The sequence below is a fragment of the Natrix helvetica genome (genome assembly GCF_964273705.1).
Source record: "Natrix helvetica genome assembly, chromosome: 1".
In the NCBI taxonomy this organism is placed as follows: domain Eukaryota; kingdom Metazoa; phylum Chordata; class Lepidosauria; order Squamata; family Natricidae; genus Natrix; species Natrix helvetica.
This window is the reverse complement of record NC_138548.1, coordinates 99,372,226-99,394,719: the sequence shown is the minus strand read 5'-3', so window position 1 is coordinate 99,394,719 and position 22,494 is coordinate 99,372,226. Positions and strand designations below refer to the sequence as shown.

At 37.2% G+C, this 22,494-nt stretch overlaps 1 long non-coding RNA gene across 1 annotated transcript in view; it reads right to left on the bottom strand.

Moving 5' to 3' along the window:
* Nucleotides 1-9,396: 9,396 nt before the first annotated feature.
* The window catches only part of LOC309385165, a 49,577-nt gene continuing 36,479 nt past the window's right edge, over nucleotides 9,397-22,494 (bottom strand). Inside the window, exon 5 of the long non-coding RNA XR_014174163.1 lies at nucleotides 9,397-9,460. This is a non-coding gene — a long non-coding RNA (uncharacterized lncRNA). The remainder of the gene's footprint in view (nucleotides 9,461-22,494) is intronic.

Sequence of the window (22,494 nt, the reverse complement as noted above, 5' to 3'; positions counted from 1 at the left end):
TTTTGATTTTCTCTGAGTTGTTCATTCATTTCTGTCAATTGTTTTTTTCAATTCATCCTGCCCTTTTAAAATCTTTTGAAGCATCTGGTGAATTACTGAGTCCCCTTCAGGGGCTTTTGGTTGTAAAAACGAAGTCAGTGGCTGTTGTCCAATTGGGCTGGATGTTAAAGATGTTGGAGTGGATTCTGGCTTCCCAGGCGGTGGTTTCTTCGGAGCCATCATAAAAACTCAGAGATATTTATGTCCATACAAAGAAATGGCAACTGTGGAAAAGCACAACCGAGAGAGGCCACGAGGCAGACAGTCCAGACCAGAATAGAGACCTTCTGTATAGTTCAAATCCAATCAATTAAATCAGTTATTCCAAGTCCAAGATACTATGCGACAAGAGATGCTTCTGGGAGTCACAGAGGTATAAGTACAGTGCCAGCAAGATTTTCCAAAAGAGGAATCTGATTTCAAAAAGCATGAAGAAAGAGGAAGTGTGCCATCTTGCTCTGCCAGCACCGGAGATCAGGAAGCAACAGATCAAAAGTTTTCAAAGTTTTTAAAGGAGTCAGATCACCACTTTTCTTTCACAATTGCATTGAGAAAGTCATTTTGCCATTGCTTATAAAGAGTGGGATTCTTTTTTAAAACTCTCCCTCTCTCCTCCGAGAGAGAGGAGATAAGTCCAAAGCCACTTTTCCGAGGGAGGGGAAAATCCCCCCCCTCCAATCACACTTCCCAAAAAGAGATTGAAAGTCTTATAAAAGCTGATATTCTTTCATTTAACTATGTCAAAAAGAGAGTTGGGGAGGGTTCCCATCTCACCGCACTTCAGCTGTAGCCTTCAGATTGCTGATCATCCAGCCGCCTCGTAGCGAAGGTGCGCGGGAGCGTAGGAGCTCTGTCGCGCACCCCATCTCACTTCTTGGCTCCTGGGGCAAAGCCGGAGATCCCCCATGGCCGCCGCAAATCTAGGGGATCCCCAGCAAGCCGCCCCTAAGGCAGGGCATCCCTATGAGGCACCCTGTGCTCCCCCCAAGCCAAGGGGAGCCCACCAAGAGAGCGCAGGGTGGACGCACACGTCCGTCGCTCTCAGTGACCAGAAGTAAAGTGGGATGTGTGTTTTTTAATGTTGTACGCCACCCTGAGTCCTTTGGGAGAAGGGCAGCATATAAATCCAATAAAACAAACAAACAAACAAGCAATAAATATATCTGAGTTAAAATACTTGAGTTAATATGAATTATGATTCACTTTCTACAGTATGTAAAGAAGGAGAATTATTTGTGTTGTGTCTGTTTTGAAAATTATATATATATATATATATATATATATATATATATATATATATATATATATATATATATATATATATATATATATATATACATGTGTGTGTGTGTGTGTGTTGTATTTGTACTGATAAATAAATAAAGGGAAATTGCCTTTTATATATATATATATGTTGTATTTGTGCTGATAAATAAAGGGAGACTAGTATAGATCTAGTTCAACCTATTTAGGTCTCATCAGCTAGCCATACCCTTATTGGGAATCGAACCAGGGCTGTATTGCATATTAGGCCGATGTAATTGCCACTAAGCCACAGGCTCTCCTCCTTATCAACTGAGCCAGGGAAATAGGTATGTATTTGTGTTACAACCCCTGGTATGCCCAAATATGGGAGGAAGCTCACTACTCCCCCTTTCTGTCTATCGGCTCACTGCAGGAGACCATCCAGGCAGAAAACCATATACAACACAAATATAAAAAGGTAACATTAAAAATATGGTTTTCTGCATTTGATTGAAATCTAGATAGCTGCAATTTATACCCTGATTTGTGTTCCTGATTTCTATGAACATAGAAAATAGTTCTTGGCCATGTTTCTATAGCCTCCCTTTATGTACATGGCTATCATGTCTCCCCCATTTTTTTCCTTTGGATTGAACATTCCAAATTCTTTCTGCCTATCCTTATCATGCTTGTCCTGAAGTCCTGAAGTATCTTTGTTGTCCTCCTATGAACTATCTCCAACCTCTCAATGAACCCCTTTGCTTCCTAACGACAGCAAGAAGGGGAATAACAAGAGAGAAGACATGGGAATCATGTCACTTCAAGACATGCAATCCCAATGGGACATGCTGCCCTTTCTGAAGTTCTTATGCTAAGAACATTTCTTCCTCCTGTCCTTCCTCTATTTAAGACGTAGGAGACATATTTTTCATAGATCTCTACATGGGTAATGAATAAAAGACTTTTTTGTATGATTGCTTTTTAAATTTTTAATACTGTGAGTTGAACTTTTGGGATACCTCCTGCTCACATTTTCATAGGTTTTAAATGAACTAATTGAATTAATGCAATTAGACTTCTTTTTTGTTGATAATCACTATTTTTAATAAACTGTGTTGGAAAGTGCATTTTTCTTGACATGTTTATGAAAAGGTATATAAATAAATTAATCAGAATTCTCATTTATTTGTTTAAGGTAGTGATTTTGCTGATAAGATTCTGATTCTGTGCCTTATCCCAACACCCAATTCAATATGCATTGGATACTTCAGGCCCCAACTAAATGATCAACAACATAAACTCCCTCTCTTATTTGCGTTACAAGAAATCAACAGAGTTTTGCCATTATTTTACATTATTTATTATTTAATTCAAAAAGAGTTGTGAGATCCAGTCACAATAAAGACAGGCTCTGCTTCATTTCAAAGAGAAGGAAATAACATTCTAAGCTTATATATTTTCTATTTTCCTGCTTAACTGAGGAGGTATAGTATAGGATTAAGAAAATATTATTGTTTTTCTCTTTGTGATGGAGACAATAACAAAAAAGTTGTGAAAAATACCTCTGTGATATATTAGGTAATTGCTATACTACCAGTATATTTTTGGCAATAGGAAATACTGTGGAATTTCATACGGTAAATTAATTAAAAGCAGGTGTTATATCAAGCTATTTTCACATAAGAAACAAATCTGTTTCTCTGAAAACACTTAGAATATCCGGAGCAAAGCATTGTCCATTCAATTTACTCTGCCAAGTGGAATCATTCTATAAAGTTATAATCAAACATCACCACTGATAATGGCAGGGATGTGCTGTCAGGGGAGGCAGGGGAGGCAGAGCCTCACCTCTCATCATGAAATAATAATATATAATAATAATATATATTTCCTCCCATCCCTTTTACACGGCTCCCGCTAAGCTCCGGTAAGGAGAAGAGCCTTTGGGGAGTGAAGAGGAAGAGGAGGGAGGAGGAGGAGGTGCGCGCGCGGGGCGGTACCAGCTGGGCAACCGGAGGAGGCAGGAGGGTTCTCGGAAGCGCCAATAACCTTCCTGACTCCGCTGTACTTTGCACGCTCCTCACAACTGCAATAGACATCCAGAAGTGGCAGGGGCTGTTGGGCTGGAAGCCCAAACCCCATTAGCCAGAGAAGCCGCTTCTGGATGTATATTGCAGTCGCGAGGAGTGCACGAAGTCCAGCAGAGGCAGGAAGGTTCTCGTCATTCCCCAGTCATTTTTGTGGCTTCGTCATCCGGGAGCGCCGACAACATTTCTGCCTCCGCAGCTCCTGGGTGCAGACAGATGGAGGTAGCCAGAGTGGCGCTGAGGCAGTCCGGCGGGCAAGCGACCGAGGATCAGGCTGCCTGATCCTCCATCGCTCGCTCGCTCGCTCTTTCGTCCGCCCGGACCACCTCGGCGTCGCTCTGGCTACATCCGTCCAGCTGCGCCCAGCAGCTGCGGTGACGTCATCAAGACAAAGTGGCTTGGAGGCGAAGTGCTTTTCAGTGCTTTTCTGTGCGTCTGGTGTTTAGGTAGATAGCTGGATGTCCTAAACGCCAGACGCTCAGAAAAGCACTGAAAAGCAGCTGCTGTTGGGGACGGCGGAGCACGCTGAGGTAGCCTCAGTCTCCAGCACACATGGTCCCATTCCCCGCCTTCCTGATGACGTCACCAGCCTCACCAGCCATAAGCCTCACCGCACGTCACTGGATAATGGACACCCATGCTGATAGAATAAAGGGAGGTGTTAAGTATTAAATAAATTTGCAAGCTGACACTAGACACTAGTTGATCATTATAAACATATACTCTTGTCTTGTTACCATAAGCTGGTCCTAACTGGACTTTCAATGAATTACAAAATAATGTTTCCCCAACATATGGAGAGTTTTTAGTATTTTAATTGGGGAAACATTTGTGTGTGATAAACATAGATTAAAAAGCCTAAATAATATAGAACAGTAATTTATCATATTAAAAAAGGCAGAACTTGCTTTCAAAGTGTAACATTAACATGAAGGTTAAAAATGTCCCTGGCATGATATTCTTCTACTAGGATATTATGTTCTAGTCCAAGCATACCTGACCTGGAATTATCATTCCAATCTCAAAAGCTCTTATTGCAAATTGGAGAATCCACTTCATTAGTCCTCTTCATTCCTTCCACTTTTCAGTTGAATGGAAAGCACTTAGTCAGTCCCAAAAAGTTAAGCACAGTCAGATCTGATTATCTAGCTAGCTAACTACCCATCAGATTTCAGAATAGAATACAGAAAAACAGACTTGGAAGGGATCTTGGAGAGCTTCTAGTCCAACCCCTGCTCAAACAGGAGACCCTATAGCATTCCAGAGAAATGGCTGTACAATCTCCTCTTCAAAATTCCTAGTAATGGAGCACCCAAAGCTTCTGGAGCCTATTTGCTCCACTGATTAATTGTTCTTACTGTCAGGAAATTTATTCTTATTTCTAGGTTTAATTTCTAATCGATGAGTTCCATTTTTTACTTCTTGTCCTTTCCTCGGGTTCTTTGGAAAATACATAGGCCACCTATTCTCTGTAACATTCCCATGAATATTGGAAGACTGCTATCGTGTCACCCCTAGTCTTTACCTCCATTGGACTAGATATACCCCTTTCCTGCAACTGTCCTATGCCATCAGAATGACTCTCAGTAACAAAATCAGTATAAAAAATCAAATGTATAAAAATTAAAACAGCAAACAGCACTAATACTAAAGAGAATTAAAAGTACTTTTTAAAACATTTTTTACTACTAAGCAGACTAAAAGATAGGAACTAGATGGCAGACTCCTGGGAAATACCATGGCTATAGATTGGAATGGGTAGTAAAAAGAAAAGCAAAACCTCAAAGAAAACAGTGGCAAGCTATTTCCACATTATTGCCAGTAAAACAACTTGGATGTGCCCGTGAAATCACCTGAAGTCAAGCCCAAGTGAAATATTATTTTAACATGCTTTACTTACAAAATGGCATGATGGCTAAGGGGTTAAAGATGCTGAGCTTGCCAGCTGGAAAGCAGACAACCCAGGTTCAAGACTCAACCTGGGTGAGCTCCATTACTTGTCCCAGCTCCTGCCCCCCTAGCAATTCAAAAGCATGCAAATGTGAGTAGATAAATAGGTACCACTTGGGTGAGAAGCTAACAATGTTCTGTGTCCCTCGTTTTATAGTCATTCTGACCGTATGACTACAAAAGTGTCTTTGGACAATGCTGGATCCTTCAGTTTAGAAACAGAGATGAGCACCTAGAGTCAAACACATCTGGACAGGGGAAATCTTTACTTTTACCTTTACTTTACTTTAAAATTTATGGTGTCTCAAAAATAACATAACAAAACAGCATATATAGAGAAGATAAATATTTCTGGATCGGTGAAGGCACCATAAGGACACATGAGCCAAACTGAAGAATTAACATATTTAAAAAGCAAAGCATCTCCTTTCATTGGCTCATTCCAATGTACCACTTTTGCAATCCATTCCTGAATTCAAACATTTCATATACTGCTGATGTTGGTTTCAGTGCAGCTCAGTCATGTTAACAAATAGCTTCAGCTCCCAGCCTTGTTTGCCTTATGGCAGGCTCCCTTTAAAACATGCCATTAAACACTGAGGGATCTTCTCCCCATCCTTCACTTTCTTTAGGCATGGATCAGCAAACCACTGCCAAGATGCCCTTGAACATTATGTTCCTCTACTTTTAGAGAAGTAGGGAAGAAGTAAAGTGGGAGCCAGCACTTGAAGGTACTTCTTTATGGAAAATCTTCAGGCAGTGCCTACCCAGAGTAGTAAAAAACCACTTTACATGCCATCCAGAGATTAATTTTACGTTTCGTGGGTTCATAGGGTAATTTCCATAAGAAACATTGACAAGGAAATTTGCATGAAGAAAAAAAATTCCCTGGGATTTTCTATAAGCAGCTGAGTATAATCCTTTTTAACTGTAAAACTCAATCCTTAGGAGATTCAATTCATTGCTGTAGACTGTTGCTACATGTAGTCTTTTTCATTAGTTATCACATCTGCTCTCACAATAATCTATGGGATGATTTCTTTTATACCCCTACTTGAAGCATCATCTTGAGCTGTTCCCCTCTGAACAGTGTATGATAAGACAAACTATTGATTAGAATACAGCTTCTAATCAATCATTTTGTTCGATATTACTAGAAACTGAGCTGACAGCCAGTTTGGTGTAGTAGGTTAAAGAACCTTCGTAGAAACCTAGTACCTTAGAGTTTTGGTTCTGCTTCAGGCATAAAGTCAACTGGGTAACATTGGGCCATTGTCAGGCTGCAGCCATATTCCTTTTGGATCTTTGGCCTTGTTATCTATTATCTATTATTCTACTATGCCTTTTCTATTGTGGGAAAATGGGAGGGGGGATTTTACGGAGTTAAATGCTATGTAGCCAAAATAAAATTCCTTTCTAGAAAGCCAAGGTCATCCTTTGTCTCTGCACCTGTGCACCTGACCAGAACTGATGGGTGAAACTGCCAGCATGGCAATGGAAAATTGGACCATGTGATGGATATGTGGGTGTGAGGGAAAGATCATGAACTTTCAACTGGGTGGGGAAAGCCAGGAAGCTTTCAGATTCAGGTTTTCCCAGATGTGCCAACTTGTTTCTCTTAATAAATTGGAACTTTGAGGAATACTTTGCCTTGGACTCTGATTTAATTTTGGATGCTATTTGGAACCCTGACAGACATAGTACAGACAAGAAAGATATTAGACTACTGATTTGTTTTGTTAAATACATTTTTTTTTAAAAAAAATAAAAAAAATCCATCCTACTATGAGCAGTGTGAGGGAATACATTAAACTAGCTGATAACCATTCAAAAATTTCCGGAGTGGCACAGAGGGCTAGGAAGCTGTAGAACATTTAGAGTCAAAATTCTTGCCAACTATCTCTTTTCAGCTTTCCCATTGTCAGCATTTCCATCCTCAGAAAGAGCTAGTTGCAAAGGCCAGCAACAGTAAGAGAAGAGCTGACGTCAGTTTTTTTGCTCCTAGACTGGATCTCAGGTGAGGAAATTCAGGATATTCCTCAGATGCCATTGAAGAATCATAGAACTGCAACTTTAGAAGTCTGAAATAAAAATGTTCACTTAAAGCCTTTTTTGAGATTATTATTGCCCTTGATTTCTAAATCCTGTCTAGAATGGATCTTCACGTTACAGAAAAGTATACTGGGTGGAACTGTTAAATGAAATCTCAAAGTCATTGAGATTTCAATACTTCCAAAGTATTGAGCATGAGCTTTCAGTTACATTTACAACAATAACAGTATTCATTAGGTTGATGGGCCACCAACTCAGGAGATTCAAGATGGCACACAGAGCTAAAACTTCATTAAAATGCAGTTTAAAAATCGAATCAGCAAATACAATGCACTGGGGGAATACTTAGATTATACATTTGGTGTAGAGATCTGCTAAGTTTTCTAACAACAGCTACATAATAGGCACCATACCTTCAACAACATGAAATCTACTGGGAAATCTGTAGAAATTGGAATGAAGCCGACCAAGTGCTTTCTCTGCTGCTTAAATCAGAGTAGGAGTGTTTTTTGAACTTTTTGTCAAAGGGCTACTCTTAGGTATTTTGTTGATTAAAGATTAAAGAGTAAAGTTGAAATCTTGCTTCAGGAATTTCTGTTTCTCTTATTTTCATTCCCCAGCTCATTTTTTGGTGAAGTCACCGAGGGAATCTATTAGGCCAACTGATTTTTTTATATTTGTTTATTTATTTAATAATTCATTCACTCCCTTATTTGTTTATTTATTTATTTATTTATTTATTCATTCATCAAATTACATAGCCACCCTTTTCCCCACAAAGGGGAATACATAATTGTTGCAATTTTGAGCTTCTTACAATATAATTCATAAAGAAAAATGGTGAAAAGCCAGGACAAAAACTAAGAGAAAGGCAATATAATTTCTCTTTTCCACCATATCTAAACCAGTTATTTTCTTGAACTTTCTGTTCAAGAGCTATAAGAATGCAGATTTGGTGTTCTATAGTGCTATGAAAAAGCATTTGCCAAAAAGTTGTCCTGTAGATTTCTGTCTTAATCTGAAAAAGATTAGAACATTATTTCTAAAACTATAAAGTTCCACCAGTCTGCAATGAGAGGAAATAGTCCTGGAAATTGAGAAGATTTGAGGCAATAAGAAATCTTCTGCAGAGCAGCCATTCTGTCATTCTGTCAAAAATCATTCCAAGAATGAGGCAGAGAAACAGCCAGCCAGGTCATCATCTGAAAGAACCCAAGAACTTCTGGGGAATTGCAAACTTCTCCACCTTGTCTAAACAAATGTTCATGAGTCAAGCATCAGAAAAGTAGTGAGTAAAAATGGAATTTGGGGGAGAATAGTAGAGCAGAAACAAGTGCTTCCTAAAAAATATCGACCTTATCACAGGTTTGCCCAAAACTTTGTTGGCCCTGAAGATTTCTGGAGAAATGTTCTATTTACCAATGAACCAAAAGTGAAACATTTCCAGCTCTATGGTTAGCATTAGATGGGGCAGAAGCCAAACACAGAATTACACAATAAAAGTATCATCCTAAGTGCCAAGCATGAAGTGGCAGTATCTAGTTTAGAATGTTTTGTTGTATAGGATCTGGACAAATTGTTACCAAAGATTTATGAATTTATGAAGCATAAAATTATGCTTTGTACCAGAGAATTTTACAGGACACTATCAAAACATTTTTTTTGCCACCCCATGGACAATGTTCCTCCTACCATGCTCTGGAGTCCATTTAAGATCACGCCGACTGCTTCCACAACAACAACAAAACAAAACATCTCTTCATATGTGGAAACTGAAACACAAATCAGTCATGAAGCAAGTCAGTGATCACAAACATAGAAGTAACTCTACAAAAGAATGGATGAATAATAAATTCCCTTTGAGGGGGGGGGACAACAACCTAAAAACTAAAACTGAAAACTAAACTGCATATTGATGTTGTAAGACCTGAAATGAATAGTTTATGTGCTACAAAATCCTCAAATTTTAGCAACCTAAAGCAGTTTACCTTGAAGGAATGGGTCTGAATTGCTACACAGTGGTGTGACAGGCTGATCAATTGCAGGAAGCATCTGGTTACAGTTATTGCAGTTAAGATGGAATAACCCTTTAATGAATAAAAAGAGAAAATTACCATACTTTTTCACTTCTTTTCACATTCCATTCCAGGCCCACACAATTCAAAGAAGGGAAAGGATCAGATTAACATCTTAAAAGTGATCATGAGCTGCAAAAGAATAGCTGACATACTGATCAGTTATAATACAATGGCAGTGATGGAGCTACTAGCATCCATAAGAGCTGGACATTTTGGAAGTGCTTGGAAGCATTTCTTTGGGGACAGAAGTGACTGCAAAAACCTAGGCAGGGGCGGCAGATCCTTCCTGGCAAGGGCAATCTTATTATTATTTTTTTCAAAAAATGCTAACAGCCACACAAGACTGCTTGAAAGTCTACATAACACACACTGGCCACATGTTGTGCAGAACTGTAACCCATTGTATTTTTTTTTTTAGTTTGTCAAACATGTACAAGATAACAGGTATAAGTATAAACATGGACATGAACAAAGGAAATAAGTACAAATAAATGAGGACAGTAGGACAGGGACGGTAGGCACACTGGTATGCTTATGCATGCCCCCTTTACAGACCTCTTAGGATGGGGTGAGGACCACGGTAGACAGTTTAAGGTTAAAGCTGTGGGGGTTAGAGAATGTAACAACGGAGTCAGGTAGAACATTTCAGGGGTTTATCACTCTGTTGCTGAAGTCATATTTTCTGAAATCTAGTTTGGAGCGGTTTACATTAAGTTTGTATCTATTGTTTGCATGTGTATTATTGAGGTTGAAGCTAAAGTAGTCGTTGACAGGTAGGACATTGTAGTGGACAATTTTGTGTACTGTGCTTAGATCATACTGCAGGCGGCGTAGTTCCAGGTTGTCCAAGCCCAAAATTGCATTACTTTATTTATTAAATTTAAAAAGTAAGCACAGAACATTGGTGTTTGTTCACTGAATCTCCCTTTGTATTTCACAAGGTATATTATAAATGACCTGATTCCATTCAGTGTAAAATTCAGAAAAGCAGCAAGGGGGGAAATATTTTTTTTTTCATAGAACTGGTATTGAACATGTCAACTGCATCGCTGGTCTTCTCAAAGAACGTTGTGAAAAGGACATGCTATCATTTGATTTGAAATCCTTGGTTTACAAAATATGTGTTCCAGCAGCTAAGGACTAGATGTTTCCATGCGGATGCACACATCTCTTAGACAACAGTAGTAATCTAACTCTTTTTTCAACTTTTTTGCCTAGATTGACAACATAACACGGCCTCAGTTCAATTCCTGTTCTCCTTATCAAATTCCTCTGAGATCTGAATATTATGGCCATCATGATCATACACCTTCTTTTTAATTATCCTATATCCATATTTCTTTGGGAAAGGTCCATGTATATCATTTTTGGCAATAAAGATAGATTATTAATGTCTATCATAAGGCATTTCTGTTTAATACTCCACACTGTCAGTAGAGATGCTAGTTTTATAGACCCTTTGGGGGAAATATTAACATTCCAGTCACTTATATAGTTGGAGAGTAGCAGTGGACAGGATTCCAGACACCCAGAAATTCTCAAGAGCATCTTCAGAGAGAAAAGCGCTTATTTCTTCAAAATGTTAAGGTTCAGTTTAGTTTGAATCATGTACTGACATTTAAGACCATTCTCATTTTAAAAGACAAATTGGTTCCCCATCTGGACTCTGTCAGGAACAGGTGTTTTATTTTTAATCAAGTAGTTGCAGAGGGTGGCAGGGAGAGATATCAAGATAAAAAGGTTCTCTTTGACCTTGAATTTCTTCCCCCATGAACAGCCCAATCGGCAATTCCACGATCAGATAAATATATGGCAGCAAGATGCCTGACAACAGTTTTGAGCATAATATATTCAGGCCAAGCTGCTGTGATGCATCTATTTAATATTGTTTTGTTTTCAGTAAAGAGCATTCTTCCATGGGATACCTACAATCTGGCACCTTTTCTTGCCTGCCTCTTTGCTTCAGCTGGTTTAACTCCTTGACGCCAACATTATTTTTTGTTCACTATATCCTTAGGGGACAGACTCTTAACATGAAGAAGCAAGTGGCATGCCTTCAAATCTGCTACTAATGAATTTGCACAGCAATTAGATGGCAGATATAGAGGGGGAGGGGGAAATCCAGCATTGCACCTAGCAATCTAAATCCCTGAAGTTTAGAAGATTTTCAAAAGATTTAACATCAAATGTCCCCTCCCCCTAAAGGGCCTACTAAAAGGAAGATAATGACTTTTAGTTGCTGAGATTCTCTTGAACAAATGCAATGCACAGTGAGGCATTCAAGTAAGGCAGTATATATTTTCTTTTCTCTAAGACATTTTTAAAGAAAATTTTATCATTCATCTTCTGTCTTAATTGTAGATAAAACTGACACACCTTTGAAAGATAAAAATAATAATTACAGGTGCACATGGTAGGAGCCAGAAAAGTAAGAAATAGCACTGAGTGGATCAACAGTATGCCACTAAAGGTTTATTCAAGAGCGGTTGATAGAACAAACACTAGAGTATATACTTGGGCTATAATTTCCAATGTCTCTTTTTGAGAGATATGGACAGCATGCCCTGTATGTCCACAGGGGAGTCAAAATCTGTTACACATGTGTCATGATTGAAACCTTGCCCCATTTGTACATGCATACAGCATTGCCCATGTATGGTGGCATTTAAAACATTACATTGCATCCATCATCTCATAAATATTGGTGCAAATGAGATAGCTCTGTGGCTTTAGCCAATGATAAGTTACAACTACAACATAAAAATATGTTTTTCAATTCAGTGAATGCTTACATAAAAAAAACTGGCATAAACGACAATGAATGAGTTCCATTCTCAACTTGCTTCCATTCTCCATCAGAATCAGGGTGAAATTCAGTAGATTCTGACAGGTTCTGGAGAATCAGTAGTGGAAATTTTTAGTAGTTCAGAGAAGCAGCAAATACCACTTCTGGCTGGCCCCAGAGTGGGGTGGGAATGGAGATTTTGCAGTATCCTTCCCCTGCCACGCCCACCAAGTGATGCCCATAGAACCAGTAGTAAAAAAAATGAATTTACCACTGATCAGAATGGTCACTTTTTGAGAGACATTGACCCTATATCATGTATGTCCACAGGGGAGTAAAAATCTGTTGGCCATGATGTCATGGTCAAAATCTTGCCCATTTGTACATACATACAGCACATGTATGGCATCATTTAGAACATGCACATGATGCTGCATCCATCATCTCATAAACGTTGACTTCCCATACCTAACCACAGCTGAGGTTTCTACTGAAATTAACAAAGCTGCCACATTTATTCAGAACACAGTTGGCAAATTTATCACTCCCCTCCCCACTTAGCAACTATATTTGAGATAGAAAATAAGAGCATAGACCTCTGTATGACTTTCATGTTGAACGTCTAGCGCCAATGTTAAGGCTTTTCAGACCAATGTGGTTTTTTTTTAAAAAAAGGCAAGCATTTTGACAATGAACATTAATGAAGAATTTTGATTGTATCATTACCATATATTTAATCAGAGTTCATCTTTCTTTTCTGATGGTGATCATTTTCTCTCATTGCATATTGTGAAGTAACTACTTTAGAACAATACACTGTGATGTATGGATTTAGGGTAATAATTCAGTCTTGAAAGAAGGCTTTGTTTACAGTAAGAGCGATCATATATTATGACTGTGACATCACTTATTTAAATGAGAACACTTACTTAACTCTACAATCAGTTGCATCTTTTAAGCTGGTGGGCCTAAAATTACCCTCTATCAGCATGTCAGGGAGAAGGCCAGGCATGTGGCATAAGAGCCACCAGATGTTCTTTTCAGTTATACATGGAAATGGTGTGAAGGACAAGTGATGGTATTTGCTGTAAAACAATTATTACTCAGTGTTTTATATCAAGCAAAGTCTCAGAACAATTGTCGGGGTTCTAGATTCTCCTCAATTCTTCTTTGCATTATCACCATTTGGCATCATGTCTTCCTGAATTACATTCACTGCATGGGTCACTAAAATATGTATACAAAACTACCAAGAGCCTGGAATTCACATAGTGAACAGCTGATAAATATTGAAGTAATGAAAAAATATTCAGAGCCAGTGAAAAAGCTCAGTTTGTGACTAGAAAGAGAAATAGAAAAAAATAATCATTCTGAAAAGTTCTGTACTTGACTAAGCACTGCATGTGTTTTCTTTTCTCATGTTCTCACTTATACAAGCAGCAATTAGGTGCATGAAGCATCCAGACCGCATAAGTGTTTCTGGGAACAAAACCTTTGCTTTCAAATCTGTATGCTCTGGAACCCAGAGTTTGAACATACAAATTATGGAAAAGCTGTAATGCCAGCTTAGCTCCCTTTCAGTTTTTAAATACTCATATAAAGTCTTAGAATATGAGCCATAACACATTCTATTATTACCATATTGCTGCTATTGCAAAATCACATTTATTGCAATGTGATATTGACAAAAAATAAACGGTGAGCTGCCAAAGCCTCAAAACTCTACTTCCATATGATCCTGGAAAAACAGAATTATTTATTCCCATGCTTCGTCTAGGATTCCATATTCCAGTAAACTTACCCTCTGTTTGTGATCATTTTCTTTATCACCAGATAGACTGCCAATGATATTCCTTACCTCCCCATTTCATTTCAGTTAGGCCATCTTAGAAATGGTTCCGGATACTGAAACCGTTTGCAGTTTTTCTGACTTGCTACCTTATCCAATTTTCTGAGACAAGATGATGGTGTGGTAAAGTAAATGATCCATCCCTCTATTTCTCTCTGTTTTATAGGGCATTTGGAAAAGAAACTGAAAAGAAAACCTGAGCATTGATTGGCTGATAGTCCTGGAGCTCAGCTATTGGTTGGACATTGGTTAGCAATGATTGGCTAAAGTGCTCAATACCATATAAGTATATTTGTGATCAATGGTTGGTGGGAATAAATAGGGAAAATATGGAGAGGCAGAAATAGACCAAGGGACATAGGGCATCACTTAGGCATAATTGAAGTAAGAGGAACCCTATCCTTACTAGTATTATATCGCCATACCAATGTAAATTATTGTAGAAACTATAAATCACAAAGAAGTATCCTGTCTGATGTTAGCATGCTGGGAACTGATTCCCAAATAATGGGTGACAGAGGGTGACAAATGAATGAGATATTGTTTCATTTTCAGGTAACTTTAATTAAATACATGTAAAAGTATTAATCTACAACAATATTTTTATAAAAGTTTTTTCCCACATGAAAAGTTAGGAAATTACATTGAATGGAATCTGCATTCACAAAGCCATTTTTCTGCTTTCCTGTGCTACTAGATTATGTTTCAAAGTCCAGACTCAAACTAAATTCCTTCAAATTAAAATTAGGTAACAACTTCTAAAGATTTTTCAGGGACTCTAAAAAAACAAAACAAAATACAAGTAAATACAAAGGGCAGACTTGATGCCCTTGACAGAAAAGACTGGGTCTTTTTCTGATGTCAGTTTGATATGTGCCTATGTGAAAACATTTTGGAGTACCCCTAGCCATTATTTTGTAAAAAAGTCTAGTTACTAGATCATTTTTCTTTTAAAATAGCACAAATTTGATATGAATTAACCACCACCAATTAATAACAGGTTTGTTGTTCATCATGATCTATCAAGATCTATTTACTTTCAAATAAAGTAATCCTGATGAAAACTGTATACAGGTATATTGCCACAAATCAGCACTTCGGAGAGCAGATTAAATATGATTTTAAATGTGACCTGCATGTCTTATTAGCAGTGCTGTCACATCCAATTCTCCCAAATAGGACCCAAAAAGTGAATCAATGCTGCTTTTTGTGCAGAGTCTGGACATTGAAGCATAATCCAATGGGACAGGAAAGCATAAAATAAGCTTTGTGCATGCAGGTTGCATTCAAAATGTCATATTTACCCAATATCAGTCAATTTTCTGTGTATGGCCCCAAGGGATTATGAGGCAGAACTGAAGGCACATCTACTATTTCTATTGTGACACAGCAGCCCATTCCTGTCAAGGTTTAAAATAACTTTCTCTTCATAAAATGCATTGCAAAGTTACACAATGCTCAGGTAGGCCCAATTTACTGACTCCTAGATACTATTGCACTTCCCTTAACCTCTGCAAAACTCTCCTCCAATGGCATTAAAATTATTATTATTATATACTGTACTTTATTCATTAAACATGAAACTCAGTCAACTGAACATTCAAAAATATATCACAAATATCATTGACTGGTCCTAATGGTTGATACAGGTTGCTGCCAGTGTCCTAGGTATCAACCAAGTATCTTCTTAAAACATGATGTTTCGAATAGTGCAATTTTTTGCGGTTCTGCTGGGGCTATTGCAGGAAGCTGAAATGTATTGATGTATTTTATAAAATTCTTGGAAATGGTACCAAGTGCCCTGATGACAATTGGTATCACTGTTACATGTTTTATCCATAATTGCATAGTTTTGATGGCGAGGTCGTTATATTTCATATTTTTTCCACTTCTTTTTCTTCAACTCTGGTGTCTCCTGGTACTGCAATATCAATAAATTGTAGGTTTCGGTTTTCAACAACTGTGATATCTGGCATGTTGTGTTCCAAATGACAATCCGTCTGTATTCAAAAGTCCCACAAGATCTTCACCTTCTCATTTTTAATAACTTTTTCCACTTTATGTTCCTATTGTTGTTAATAATAATAATAATAATAATAATAATAATAATAATAATAATAATAATAATAATAAAGTTGATGAAACTGTTGACCACATACTCAGCTGCTGTAAAAAAATCACGCAGACTGATTATAAATTGCGACACAATTCAGTAGCACAAATGATCCACTGGAATTTGTGCAAAAATTATAATATTAAAACAACAACAAACTGGTGGGAACATAAGCCTGAAAAAGTCACCGAAAATCAGATAGTCAAAATCCTGTGGGATTTTCGTATACAAACAGACAAAATACTAGCGCATAACACACCAGACATCACACTGTTTGAGAAAAAGAAGGTTACAATCATAGACATCGCAATACCAGGTGATAGCAGGGTCGAGGAGAATGAACATGAAAAAGTCGCGAAATACCAGGACCTAAAAACTGAAATTCAACGATTATGGCACAAACCAGCAGTGGTAATTCCAGTGGTAATTGGCACACTGAGTGCTATTCCAAAAGCACTGGAATTACATTTAAAACAGTTAAAACTTGACAAAATCACCATCAGTCAAATGCAAAAAGCTGCACTGCTTGGTTCTGCACGTATATTACAAAAATACGTTACGATGTCCTAGGCCCCTGGGTGGGGCCCAACTAGTAATCAATGCCAAATCCGGCGAAACAACTGGCCGCTGTGATACAATCGTATAATAATAATAATAATAATAATAATAATAATAATAATAATAATAATAATAATAATAATAATAATAATAATAATAATAATAATAATTATAATAATAATAATACATTGATTTATCTTCAGAGCAATGCACATATAAACTCAGCAGATTTATCCAGTGTTTTTTTTAATCCTGAGGATGAGCAAAATGTGTAAGATATATAGAGCACAGTTTCTCACAGGGCAAAAATAAGGATGTTAGGGACAGGGTTTTACATTTGTAGTGTTTGGTCTGCATACTTCCTGGATTTCTGTGATAAATGGAACACAGTTAATCTTCAGATTTTATATGTCTCCTGATTTTATAATTTAGCTTTTGGTTCAAAAACTGTAAAGCAATAGCTACTCCAAAGAACATTCTATACAGCTATATAAGCTATATACAAAAATAGGCATATGAAAAATTGACATATGCATACTTATTTTTTTAAAAAAAACCTTTTCAGATTTTTAGATTGCAAAATTTGACAGAATTTAATCACTGAGCACATGAAAGGCTGAAAAGATTAGTTTATATGTCCCTAGACAATGGCGTATCGATCTGGCCCATAAGGAAATTCTCACTATGGATTTTATGATGTATAATGCTGTGAGTAAAATGGCATTCAAGTTGTATATGTCGGAAAGAGGGACCCTTAAATTATTTGTTTGTTGTATTTATATCCTGCCTTTCCATTATGAAAGGCTCAGGAAAAGATTCAAATGTAAATAATTAGGAGTCAACTTGGTTATCTCCTTGGTATGCTACTCATTTCACACTTCACCAAGTCAATCCCAAAAGCTCTTGCAGGGAAAAATATGGTGCTTCTCTCACTTCTTATCTAATATTTAGCATTTTAAATGCTACTCAAAATGCCCTTGGAAAAGCACTTATATTCTCCTGGCAAGGCTGTAAAGCAGCCTTTCTAAATTTGGTTCCTGACCATTGTCCGTGTGATTTCATTAGTCACTTCCAGGTATAGAAAGCGATATTTTAGTGTCACATAAATGGCAATATAACCAGCAAGCTTGAAAAAAAGACCTTGGAAGCAATGAAATCTTCATTGCTGATTCACTGTTCATCTCTCCAAGGTGTGTGCACATATTGAGATCAAAACAATATTGTTGTTGTTGTTGTTGTTTGGTTAATCTTTGGTGAGATTCACACCAAAGAATCTGGGCTGGTTGGTAGCTCAACAGCTCGAGTCCTAACCAAGGACCTAGGAATTGTTAAGGTAATGTCGGGGGATATACGTTGTTCCAAGTAGAGTGGTTTTTTATAGCATCATAATGTTCAAGTTAGGTAAATTTAGTATTTCCAAATAGTGAGGTAACCCTTTAGGTATTGCTCAAAGAGCTCCAATTACAATTGGAACAACACACAATTTCTTTTTCCACAGTCGCTCAACTTCAATTTGCAAGTCCCAGTATTTTGTGATTTTTTTCTTGCTGTTTATCTTCACTTCGTGTATCACCAGGTATTGCAAAGCCAATGAATCATACTTTTTTCTTTTCAACTATTGTTATGTCAGGTGTGTTGTAGGCCAAGTGCCTGTCAGTCTGAATTCTGAAGTCCCACAAGATCTTGTCTGATATGGTTGCAGCTGTTCAGCATAGCCCTTAGGATCACTAGAGCGTGCAAGCCCCTCCACCACAACAAGGTAAAGCTCATTATTATTATTATATATTTTATTCATTAAACATGAAACCCAGCTAACTGAACATTCAAAAATGCATTACAAATACCAGTGACTGGTGCTAATGGTTGATACGGTTTGCTGCCAGTGTCCTAGGTATCAACCAAGTACTTTCTTAAAATGTAAGATGTTCCGAGTAGCGCAGTTTTTTTACAGTTCCACTGGTGTTATTGCAGGAAGCTGCAATTTGTTGATGTATCTTGTGAAATTCTTGGACATGGTGCCAAGTGCCCCAATGACAATGAGTATCACTGTTACATGTTTCATCCATAGCCGTGTAGTTTCGATGGCCAGGTCGCAATATTTCATTATTTTTTCTAGTTCTTTTTCTTCAACTCTGGCATCTCCAGGAACAGCGATATCAATAAACTGTACACTTCGGCTCTCTACAACCGTGATATCTGGCATGTTGTGCTCCAAATGACGATCCGTTTGTATTTGAAAGTCCCACAAGATCTTCACCTTCTCATTTTCAATAACTTTTTCCACTTTATGTTCCCATGATTTTCTGTATACAGGTAAATCATATTTTTTACATAATGACCACTGGATTAATTTAGCAACTCGGTCATGTCTAGCTTTATAATCAGTTTATGTGATTTTGCTGCATTCACATATGAAATGTGAAACAGTTTCGACTTTGTTATTGCAAAGTCAGCAGTTTGGGTTGTCAGTGGATTTTTGTATCTTCGCTTTCATGGCATTATTTTGTAGTGCTTGTTCTTGAGCAGCCAGTATTAAACCTTCTGTTTCTTTCTTGATAGTTCCCATCTTAAGCCATGTCCATGTCAAGTTGTCATCACATTTTCTTCCAATGTTTTTCCAGTGCTTTTCCTTATATTCTGCCTTTGTTTCTGTTGTTTTTATGTTATTCTCCATTTTCGCAGCCTGCAGCAATTTTTCTGTACTTTGGTTCACATAATCATTCAAACTTCATTTTTCTTCTTCTACAGTTTGATGGATTTGCAATAGCCCCCTGCCCCCTATTTTTCTTGGCAGGTACAACCTGTCGATGTCAGTTCATGGATGTAAAGCATGGTACATATTCAAAAGTTTGCGTGTTTTCTGGTCTACTTTTTCCAATTCAGCCAGAGTCCAGTTGATGATTCCAGCTGAGAAGCATATCACTGGAACTGCCCGTGTATTAATGGCTTTAATTATGTTTCCAGCATTCAGCTTTGATATTATTATTATTATTATTATTATTATTATTATTATTATTATTATTATTATATTCTTTATTCATTAAACATGAAACTCAGCCAACTGAACATTCAAAAATGCATTACAAATATCAATGACTGGTGCTAATGGTTGATACAGTTTGCTGCCAACGTCCTAAGTATCAACTAAGTACCTTCTTAAAATGTAAAATGTTCCGAGTAGCGCAGTTTTTTGCAGTTCCGCTGGTGTTATTGCAGGAAGCTGCAATTTGTTGATGTATCTTGTAAAATTCTTGGACATGGTGCCAAGTGCCCCATGACAATGGGTATGACTGTTACATGCTTCATCCATAGCTGTATAGTTTTGATGGCCAGGTCGCGATATTTCATTATATTTTCTAGTTCTTTTTCTTCAACTCTGGCATCTCCAGGAACAGCGATATCAATAAACTGTACACTTCGGCTCTCTACAACCGTGATATCTGGCATGTTGTGCTCCAAATGATGATCCATTTGTATTTGAATATTATTATTGTTGTTGTTGTTATCTCTTTTTCTTTCCTTCCTGAATAAAGCTTCCAATGATCCAAACCTTTAGAGAGTTTTTAGATAATCCACATAAGTCCTCTAAAAGTTAAAAAAGAGACCTCGGTGACCTACAATATTGAAATATTATGTCTTTTTCTAACAATATATCACTTTCTTTGCTTTTCCCTTTTTCCCTCCTATAGCACCTACAAGAAATGTGACAAGCTGTTGCAAGCTAGCACCGTTTAAGAAAAAAATATTTTACAGGACCATCTTATTCATATCCACCTATCTGAAAATCCTATTGAGTACAATGGAATTTATTCTTGGGAAATGAATATAGGACTGATAATGCCATCTTCACTGACAAATTATTTGAAACTGCCAATTGAACAAAATTCTAGAAAGTAAAAACTTGGATTTTTCACGAGTATGGATCTCCTCAGGAGAAAGACCATTGGAAGCTTACATTCAAATAGGACTCTGAGTATCCAGTCTAAAAATCTAATTTCAAGACATTCATTGTTGGATCAATGTTGTGACTGCAGCATAGTCTACACTTGCCTGTTACTTGGGTAGAACCTTTTATGCCAATCCATCTTGATCCTCTAAGCATTACAATTTAGTCTGATCTCAGGGTAGCTTTGTCTTCTCTGTTGCCAAATTCTGTCCAATTTGTGTTCCCAAACAGTTAGCTGGGATTAAAAATAGTCTGTTTCTGCTCCAAGCAAGACTAAAACAAACACACCTCCTGCACTTGCCAGCAAAAATGCTGCTGCCAAATGCAAAAACTGCTCCAGGAGCAGCTGGACAGCTCACAGCTGTTAGAACATTGCACTACAGGGTGTTATATATAGGATGCAGAATTATCAATAAATGTGTATGCATGCCATATGCAAAGGAACATACTCAATTTCTGAAGTTACCCTATAGAAAGGGAGGAAAATTTACAGGAGGCTACTGTGAGAGAAATAAAATTAATATATATGAATGAGAAGCATCTGGAAATGATTGTGAATATTATTTCTGATACATAGCAAAACTTTTCACTGTTTACTTTGAATGTATAAACAAAATAAGAGATGCTATAGGTGGAAATGCATCCATCTTTCTCACACATCAGTCTCTGCCTTTTTCCATTCCTGTCCAATGGGGTGCTGAAGGAACATCAGTAGCCTTCATTGGTGTAATGAAAGACAGGTTCTAGGGAGCTAAAAAAAAGTGTCTTCTAGTATGTGATACTTGCTACTCATCTCCTGGACTTGAGGAATATAATCTGGTTCTGTATAATCCATTCAGTGTAAATGTTGATAATTTTTCACCTTCAGAATAATTATCATAGTGATGCAGAGGGTATCTACTGGCAATAACTATGTTTACAGCCCCTCCATCATGAATCTCAAGCTGATGTACCTAGCAGTCCTTTGGGGCTGTCTGAACAATCTAATTAGATTCTGATCTGCTAACTTTTAAGAATTTTCTTTTTAATTTTTTTTATTAAAAATCTTGGAAGTGAACAAAATTCTCATCTGTCTATCTACAATGGCAAAATTCAACAGCTTTTTCCAGCATAGAGAGAGTTTATTGGCCTGTTCTTAAAGATGTCAGAAAATCAGAACACTTATGTACAACACAAGAAACATTTAAGCATAGAGCATGGCAGTATAATACCATCTTCCCAGACCATTCAGTTTTGTATGCACATATAGATCACATATATTTTCCTTTTCATATATGGGGAAACTTCAAATATTGATACATTCTTATCAAGAAATGAATCAAAATTCCCTTCTATATACAAAACCCATCATAGGATTGAATAGAATAGGAATGTAGAATAGGAATTGGGATAAAGACTATTTAAGGAACAATTCAGTTAAAAGATTTAACTGCTTGAGCATTCTGGCTAGAAAAGAAAAAAAATCCATCCCATATTCTTTGTTTACACATAGAGATATTTGAATATTTGTAATTTGTAGCTGGGGAATCAGTTGCAATAACATTAAAAAATCTAGTATATATTCCGTTTCTAGTCTTCCCTGAAATTTACCTCTGAGGCAAATAATGCAAATAATGACAACCACAAACAAATGTATAATGCACTGTAAGTTAGGATTCATTTCCATTATAGAACCTTCAAAGTCCACAATCCAAGAATTTGAAATGTTTTATTTCTTATACAAAGAATCATTGAAATTAGTTTCAGATGGTAGCATTTAGTAGTGTTATCATGTCTGCTCAGGAAAAGATGG